The sequence below is a fragment of the Hevea brasiliensis genome, chromosome 8, assembly GCF_030052815.1.
Source record: "Hevea brasiliensis isolate MT/VB/25A 57/8 chromosome 8, ASM3005281v1, whole genome shotgun sequence".
NCBI lineage: Eukaryota > Viridiplantae > Streptophyta > Magnoliopsida > Malpighiales > Euphorbiaceae > Hevea > Hevea brasiliensis.
The window spans coordinates 86022029-86030520 of record NC_079500.1 but is presented as its reverse complement, the minus strand read 5'-3'; positions in this window follow the sequence as shown (position 1 = coordinate 86030520).

The window sequence follows — 8492 nt, the reverse complement described above, 5'->3', positions numbered from 1 at the left end:
CTTGACTCGATGCTTAGGGTTTTTTTTCGATATTCTTTTCAACTGAAACATACAATTTTACAGTGTTTCAATATCATAATTTATCATAAATCTGAAACTAAATTCAAATCTATTTATATCTAGCTTAACTTGACGTTCTTTAAAATTTGCATTTTAGTGTTATTATTCACAATACTATTCCACTCAATTTATTGACTTTCTAATGCTTAATAGGCATGAGAATTCTAATTTCACCCACATATCACATTTTGGTTACCTAACTTGTTGGTTTTGGTTGTTTTCCTCAAATCTTAAGTCTCTTAGATAAAATTCCAAAATTTTAGATTTGGTGTCTTATTTTACACTGTTCCATTGGTCAAGTTGCTGTGATAATTTGGCTAAGTTTTCTTCATAGAAGTTGTTCCTTATTGTCTTAACTTTATTTCCTTTTTGAATCACTCTATTTGGAGTTTTTTAGCCCTAGTTATGGCCATTTGATCATGGCTGGCCGGATTTGGTGTTACCCAGAATTCTGGGTATTTACTGTTTAATGGCAGTTTTTGTGGTTTGACTGCAGGTGAGTTTTTGGATAGCTTATGGTCAAATTTTGGGTTTGTTTTCTGCAAGAAAGTTGTAGGGCTATGTCTCAACTTTCTTTTGGTATAAAATTTAGGTCATTTGGACCTTCCTAAACCAAGTTATGGTCATTTACGTAACTACTGTTCATTTGGTCATTTTTGTACAGGTTAGTTTGCTCAATTCCGGATTTGGCCCAATTGTTCACTAAGTTATGGTCACTTTCTAGGCATGATTCCTAAAATAAAAAATGTGTCATTTTGCGTCTTGTTTCATTCCCAATTAACCTTATACTAATTAGATTGGTAAATTTTTAGTTTTGGTCCCTGAAAGGGACCTAGGTCAAGCTGCCAGAAGATGAATCCTAACTAATCCGAATTGCACTTTGGTTCTATCAATTCAAACACACCACAAATGACTCCAAATAACCATTTCAAACCTCAATTAGGTTTCAATACATCAATTACAAATTTTCTTTAATTTTTTCCGCCAAATCCATGGCTCAAAAACCCTAATCTTCAAATTTCTTCAATTCATGCAATTTACACATACACATCATCTATGCAACATCAATTCACCAAGAATTCATAGTTAATTTAGCTAAACACCATCAAAACTCTAAAGGACTATGGCTATCAGAATTTCTTTCATTAAAATTCGTAAATAATTTTTTGTTTTTTCTAAAGTTAAATCCTTATCTTCAAGCTTATATCTATGCATACAAAGCCTAATTAGTTTAAAAGAGAGCTTACCTCTTATGGAGCTCTTCTAAATTCTTGTTTCTTCAAATCTTCTTCAAGTTTTTCTCCTTAAATCTTCTTCTTAAGGTTCAATTTGAGGTTTCTACTATTTTTCACAAAAGATTTATGGTGTAATTTGGGGTTTAAAAAGCTTGATAATAAGCTTTAATGGAGGAAATTGGAAGAGAGGGTGAGGAGGGAGAGAAGTCACGGCAAAGGAAGAAGAGAAAAAATAAAATTTTCTTTTTGCTTTGTCTTTTTATTAGTATAATTATCCTCAAAATAATTAAATTAGAAATTAAATTAATTTTGATGTCATGCATACATCACTTAAGTGATGTCATAATGCCTTTACTTTTTGAATTTTTCATTTTTTTTCTTTTATTTTTTCATTAGTTCTTTAATTTAATTCTTAATTCCGAAATTTTATTTTCTCTAATTTTATTAGACAGTTAGGTCAGGAGTAAGCTCTAGGGGTGAATTGACCAAATTACCCCTAGCAGGTTCAATCCGGTTTGCAAGTTATTCGATATTTCTTCCAGATCTCTGACCTAATTATTTGACCTGCTTAACAATTCTTTTCTGTGATTTTCTCTTTTCCACTGTGTTTGCAATAGTCCTAAGGACCGCAGCGTCACATTTTAAGGTTTGAAATTTGAGTTTAGACTGACCTCGTAGTCATTCCCGAGAAGGTCATCCATCGATGTGACTCCCGGTTCATTTAACTTCTTGTGTTCAGTTTTTCTTATTTATACTTAACTATTTGGCAATTACTAATTATTTGTGTTCAGGGCTTATCTAGGTGTCTTAGATGTGGTTCTAATCTCCTTAATTGTCCGGACTGACATCGATCACTAGAACAGTGAAATATACCAGGCTATGCAAATAGGGGTGTTACATAAGTTGTTTATAAAAGTGAGAGGTACACCAAAAAGAAAATTTGGATGAAGAGATAAAATAAAAATGCTATTATATAGAAGTGCAATAACAAAGAACTAATTCACCCATGTATTCAAAAATTGAGTTTGGGGGGTGGAACCAAAAAAGGACAGGAGTAACAATCAAAAGTATGAATAAAATCCCTATTCAGTTATGAGAAGAATATTAGCATTGGAATTAATTCATGAATTTCTTCTCTCCATAAAATTAAAAAAAAAAAAATCTAGTGTGCATTGATCTTTTATACATTAATTGCTCTCATGATCTAATTACCTTTTATCATTTTTCTTTGATTGTCGTATTAATATCCTTTAACCCCAATACAACTTTATGAAATGACCTTCTGATCATTTGATAATGTGTGCTACATTAATGGAGATAGGGTTAGGAGATCTGTATAAGGGACTTAGGAAAATTAACTCGATACATTTGTATAAAAGCATTAGAGATTGCTAAGTTTTAGGTGCATTTTGTTAGATATTTGTACATAAAATGGATATTTGACTTCTTATCATTATGATGAGTTTTTGAAATTTTGATCTTCTTAAAATTGTCTTTAAAAAGCCCAAAATTTCAATCCTTGTTATACCAAAAGAAAAATATCTCTCATATGCATTTAGTTTCTCTTTGCTTGAGGGCAAGCAAATTAAAGGTTCGAGTTTAGGGGTATTTGATATAGTCACATAATGCAGGCATTTAGGTTTAATGTTCATTGCATTTTGTTCATCTTTAGTTACTTTCATATTTATTTTCAAGTGTTTTTAGTTTTCTTTAAATTTCTATTTTAATTTTTTTGATCCCATGGTTTGTGTGTTAGTAGTATGCCCTAGAGCATATCATTTAGTATGTATCTTATATATATTTTATTAATAAAAGGCTTTTCCACTTTTCCGTTTACATAATATATTTATGTGTAATAGAAAAGGTCCATTGATATTTTGTTAGAAATATTATTCTTAAGTTGTTAAGAATATGAGTGACAATATTTCTAGCACAAAGTATCATAAATAGGTTCACAATCGAGGATACTTCATAATAAGGATATGACTTATCCAGAAAGATTATATTCATATTTGTTCCCAAGTTATTTATATGAGATATAAATAAGATGGAATGGTGAGTCTCATGTCATATAACAAATATGATAGGCACTTATAAATGATAAGTTGGCCGAACCAGTGACACTTATGACAAGCACATGGAGTTTACTCTTATCAATGTTTTGTCATAAATCATATCAGTGCATATAATCTTTAGACCTGAGATAGCACAGTTATCTTGTATATGGGTAGTTTGAGTTTGATACTGCTTTCATACTTGTACTATGTATGGGTATATGGGCATGTGTTGGCTCCTACTAGTTATATATGGAGGTAGGTGTTGATCAAGATGGAATATGTTCCTCTAAGTAAATAGAGATAAAATCCTATGTTCATTTAATTGTTCTTGATGTTTCATGTTCATGGCCAGGACAGATAGATTTATTCACAAAAGAGTTTCTAATGAGAAAATCTTTTTAATCAAGAATTGGAATTAAAAGAGAACATAATATTCATAGCAAATGGAGTTTGACATAAACCATGACTCCAGCTTGAGTTGGGATTTTGTAACAGAGAGATTCTAGTGCATGGTAACATATGATTATAAGTTCATTTAAGGTAAACCTTATTACTAATTGGGTGGCCATGGCATGCTATGCTAGGTGTTAACCATGGTCTATGAGGTTCATAAAATGATTTAGAGAAATCATTTATGGTAAGAAAGAGTTCTGATGATATTAAGAGTTGATATCATGTCTCATTGCCAATTAGTGATGAGCCTAGTAAGTCACACACATACACAAGTTATCACCTATTTAAATATGATTTAATTAATTAATTAAAGAGTTTAATTGATTAATTAAATAGGTTTGGTTTGCAATTAAATTGCAAAGTCCCTAGCATGACTTGAAACCAAATCTAGATTATTGGATGTGTAGTATAAATTAAATTTATATTTAAAGTGTTTAAATATGAATTTAATTAATGAGAAATTAATTAATAGAGATTAATTAATTAATTTATATTTGATATAAATTAATTAGAAGAAGAAAAATAATTATTTTGGGTTAAGAACTCAAAATTAAAACACAGGGGCTTTTTGGTCATTTCACAGTGTGACAAGTGGCACCATGAGATTATGACACATGGGATTACACATAAGCTTGCCAAATGTTTTTTAATCATGTAAGATGATTAAAATAAAGATTAAATATAGGTTTGACACTTGGCACAATGTGATTGGGTCACTTAAACCTAGAGCTAATCAAAGGATGACATGTGGCAAGGGTTTAATTTGTTAACCTAGCTATTTAAGTGTTGTTATGAAAAGAAAAATAACCAGCAACCACTCCTCTCCTTTGTCACGCCACTTTGAGGCTTTTCATCTATTCTTCTTCATCTCTCATCAATTCAAAGAGATTAGCCATCAATCTCTTGAATTAAGAACACTAGAAATTATTTCTAGTGTTCTGTTTACATCCCTAATCTCTTAAAAGGCAGAACTTTAGTTTCTAATTAATAGAAAAAGTTTTAGAAGCTGTTCAAGGGCTGCCATAGGTGTTCTTGGTGTGGACAAGCTAGAGGGACAACATCTGGTATCCTGAAGACGAATCTCAAAGGTGCAGACACGCTGTAGTGCATTTAGAGGTTAGTGTAATCGTTCTTGATTTAATCTAGGGTTCTAAAATTAATCTGATTAATTTTAAAATCTTAAATGGTAAATACAGATCCAAAAACATATTAAAAGAGTTTTAATATGTTGTTTATCATTGAAATCAAATAGATAAAAGTAAATCTTACATGATGCATGTGACCCTAGGTGAAAAATTTTGAATTCAATGGTATAAACTTGTGTTTTTTACGCTTCCGTTCCTTCAATTGGTATCAGAGCCACTATATTTGCCATTTAGATTGTTGATTATATGATTTAATTGTGTGATTTGATCATGAGATGATTGATCCATTGCTGGTTGCAATGGATGTGTGGCGGCACACATGGTGAAGCCACCATTGGTGGTGGCAACAAAGGTTCTTCAAGGTGGCGCAAGGTTTGCTTTTTAATTTACAATTGTTGTATGATCTAAAAGCTCATCCTATGTCTAATTAAATTGTTTAATTAGAATTTTAATCACACAATTAAATTATGATTCAAATCAAAATTTTAAAAATTGTTTGAATGTGATTCAAATCTGAATTTTAAAAGTTGTTTGAATGTGATTCAAATCTGAATTTTTAAAGTTGTTTGAATCATATTTAAATCTGATTTTTTAAAATTGATTGAATAAAATTCAGATCTGATTTTTTAAAAAATGTTTGAATGTGATTCAAATCTGATTTTTTAAAAAATGTTTGAATGTGATTCAAATCTGAATTTTTAAAGTTGTTTGAATGTGATTCAAATCTGAATTTTTAAATTTGTTTGAATGAGATTCAAATCTGAATTTTTAAATTTATTTGAATCATATTCAAATCTGGATTTTTAAGTTGAATATGAGATATTCAATTTAATTTAAGTATGTATGTTTTATTTAATTGTTAAATAGTGATATGCATGATGGATGATCATGGACTATAAAAGACCAATGTGATTGGATTTATTTCTTTTATGTTTCTTTGGGATTGTAAATTAATTAATTTATTTTAATTTATTTTGGGCATGTATTATTAAGTTTGTAATAATTTTTGGGTTGTAATTTCATTTATTTAAGTTCTTGTAAATTCGCCATGGTATGCCAAGGATTACCATGTAATATTGGATTGCAAGAAGTTCAAGGAGGTCAAGAGCATTGGTGGGACCAGTGGGAGAAATTCAAGATCAAGTGTTGATTAGGTACTCCTTCAACAACTCTTGTAAAATGAATAAATGAATGAAATGCACCTAGAAATGCCCTGATTCAATTCTTGGTGGCTCAGAATTGAATCCCTTAGAAAGTCCATGATCATACCATATTTATTGCTTATCCATGAATGCATGAGATGTATGGGAATGTATGCTATTCTATGATATATACATGCTAATTGGATAATGTGCAAAGTGAGACCTTAATAGTAATTAGAATGACTATAAAATCTTCCAAACAAATGATTAAGTTGGAAATGCTATAATTAAAGTAATTATAACATAGGCCCTCCATTGGGGCAATTATTTTAAGAAATTTTAAATAGTTGCATAAGATGCAATTAATTTAAGAGATTTTCTTAAGAATAATTGTTAAGCATAAGATGTTGTAAATATATAAATGGTTTAGTGGCCAATATTGGATGTACCTGAGGACATTAAAATTATTTGCATAATTACTGGCTCAATGGGATCAACTTAACTAATGCAAGATAAGTCAATAATGGATGTACCTGAGATTTTGAGCATTTGGGGATAGGTAAAGGATTGAACCTCACATGAGATGTGATGGGCAAGGAGTTGCTCACTTATAGTTTATTGTAATTCCAATAATGGATGTACCCTGAGGATGATCAATAGAATTATAAGAATTCAATCACCCACTAGAAATCCATCCAACTAGGATTTCCGTTTTCTACTTTGGAAGTGTAGGATTCGCTAAGTTAGTGGGAGGACCAATTTGATTAAAAGACCATAATCATTTTGGTTAATTACATGATACATTTACTAATTAATCTGGTTATTTCTGCAATTAATTTTCTGATAATAATGAGCACAGAGCAACCACTACCATCCAATATCCTTGCAAGCATACTTGATCACAATAGGTTGACAGGACCTAATCTGTCTGATTGGCTAAGAAATTTGAAACTTGTCCTGAACCTTGAACATATAGGATATGTTCTAGATTCAAATGTTCCTGGTCCCTTACCTCCAGAGGCCACACAAGAGGAACATGAAACTTTGGACAAGTGGAAGGAGCATGATATGAGAGCCAAGTGTTACATGCTTGCTTCCATGAGTAATGAGTTACAGAAGCAACATGAGAACATGCAGAGTGCGAGTGAGATCCTCCTTCACCTACAAGAGTTGTATGGTGAGCACAGCAGGAATGCTAGGTATAAGATATCTAGACAGCTATTTCGTATGAGGATGTCTGAGGGACAGAATGTTGGGGATCATGTCCACAAGATGATTCGGCTGATTGAGCAGTTGGAACATCTTGACTTCAACATGGATTTCTAACTACCGATGGATTTGATCCTTCAGTCCCTTCCTGAGTCTTTTGGGAATTTTGTAACAAATTTCCATATGACTAAACCGGAATGCACCTTAGCTGGTTTACTCAACATGCTGGTTATTGCCCAAAAGAATATACCGGGCAATAAAGGAAAAGAGGTAGCTTTAATTGCATCTTTTTTTGCTGGAAAGTCCAATAAGGAGAAGGGCAATAAGAAAAAGAAACTTCAAATTCCTGGTCCTTCCAAGAAAATAGCTAAACAGAAAGGAAGACCAAAGCTGACAATGCCAACAGGAAAGTGTTTCCATTGAAAATAGGAAAGTGTTTCCATTGCCAGTAAGAAAGTGTTTCCACTGGCCAGAGTATAGCAATCTAAATGAATGCAATGCCATGGTGAAAACCAACTCAAGTTCAAAATATATTTGGCACTTAAGGTTATATCATGTTGTAGAAGATAGGATTACAAAATTGGAGAAAATGGGGATTTTATCCTCATTGGGCTCTGAGCCTACTCCAACTTGTGAATCTTGCCTTCAGGGCAAAATGACTAGATCACCCTTTGTTGAACAAGGGCTAAGAGCTGAAAATATTTTGGAGCTAATACATAGTGATGTAGGTGGTCCATTTAAAGAAATGGCTAGAGGGGGCTTTCATTATTTTATTACCTTTACTGATGATAAATCAAGATTTGGGTATTTGTATTTGATGAAATACAAACATGAATCCTTTGAAAAGTTTAAAGAATTTAAATCTGAAGTAGAAAATCAAACAGGAAAGAGTATTAAAGCTCTTCGATTAGATCGTGGAGGTGAATATTTGAGTACTAAATTTGATGAATGCTTGAGAGAGCATGGCATTGTTTCTCAGCTGACTCCTCTAGGAACGCCACAACTGAATGGTGTATCTGAAAGGAAAAATCGTACCCTATTGGATATGGTACATAGTATGATGAGCTATACTGATATGCCAATCTTCTTTTGGGGATTTACATTAGAATCAGGTTTGTATATTCTGAATAGGATTCCATCAAAATCAGTTTCTTCCACACCTTATGAGATATGGCATGGAAGAAAACCAAG